We start from the raw sequence: 1,303 nt of genomic DNA, 5'->3' as shown, positions 1-1,303 counted from the left end.
TATACTGGGAACCCTCCGCCGTCTCGCAGTACGCAATGCACTCTTCCAGTAAGACAATTATACTGGGAATCCTCCGCCATCACGCAATGCACAATGCATTCTTCCAGTAAGACAGTTATACTGGGAATCCTCCGCCATCACGCAATGCACAATGCATTCTTCCAGTAAGACAGTTATACTGGGATTCCTTCGTCAACGCACAGTGCGCCAGGCGTACCTTCAGGAAGACGGGTGTACTGGGGCAATCTGAAATCTCACAGAGCACCATGTAGGCACCTAGACAGTTGTACAGATACTCATCCTCTAGTACACCCTGTAACAATATGCATCCAGCTGACCAAGCAGATTTAATTGCGGACTATCTCTACCAAGGCCCGCTCACTCGGGTGCAAGCCCAAGTTGAGACCATGCACACACTGTAACCCACCCTTCCCCATGGGGAAATGCCCAGGGCAATGAGGATCGGTGTCGGCCGGTGTTTATAAGGATCACTACATTTATTCACGAATAATCCAGAGAACGACAAAGTGCACGGGGGAGGGGAGGTGAACTTATGGCATCCCGCCAGTACTAGTAACCGTAAACCAAAGAGCAAGTAAAACAATTCAGAACTAAAGCATGCGTGATGACAAACAGAGTATCGAGGACAGTTCAGCTGGGCATCAGCAAAGGGGCACAGGGACCCGTTGGCGTTGGTGCTTGCCGCAGGCGCAGATTCTGATGGCGATTACTTCACAACGAGGAATCTTGGAGGTGAAGAAATTCCGCTGGCAGTGGCCGGATTTGAACATGTCCTGGTGTGGTTGCAGAAGCAAAGTGTCACGGACGAAGGCGCGAAAGATGCGGGTGTTATCGACCAACAGAGGCCACCATATTGCCGACTGCCAAAACGGGATCACAAGAGTGCCATCGGCTTTGGAGAACAGGAAGTGGTGGATGCAGCGCGCGATCAGGTAGATCGGTGGGCAGACCCAGTTTGTTTCTCCCGACCACAAGACGGTAAAGGCGTCCACCGTCACGCAAGTTGGGTTCCACCACCTAGAACAGAAGCGTGGGAGTTGGTTGTCCTCTGGAGAGGCAAAGCGATCAATGGTGTGGGGCCCCACAGCGAATTAATACGGCAAAAGATGGCGGAGGAAAGCATCCAGTCGTCAAGGTCGTCCAGTTTCGAAAGGTAGTCTGCACGATCGTTCTCTGACCGCGTTATCCACTCTGCCGAAATCTGGATACTTTGTTGAAGACAAAATTGGAAAATGGCGGTCGCGACATCATAGAGGTGGGGTGTAACAGTTCCCTGTTAGCG

Source organism: Sycon ciliatum, chromosome 2, assembly GCF_964019385.1.
Source record: "Sycon ciliatum chromosome 2, ocSycCili1.1, whole genome shotgun sequence".
NCBI lineage: Eukaryota > Metazoa > Porifera > Calcarea > Leucosolenida > Sycettidae > Sycon > Sycon ciliatum.
The sequence above is the reverse complement of the archived record's forward strand: the minus strand, read 5'-3'. Positions refer to the sequence as shown.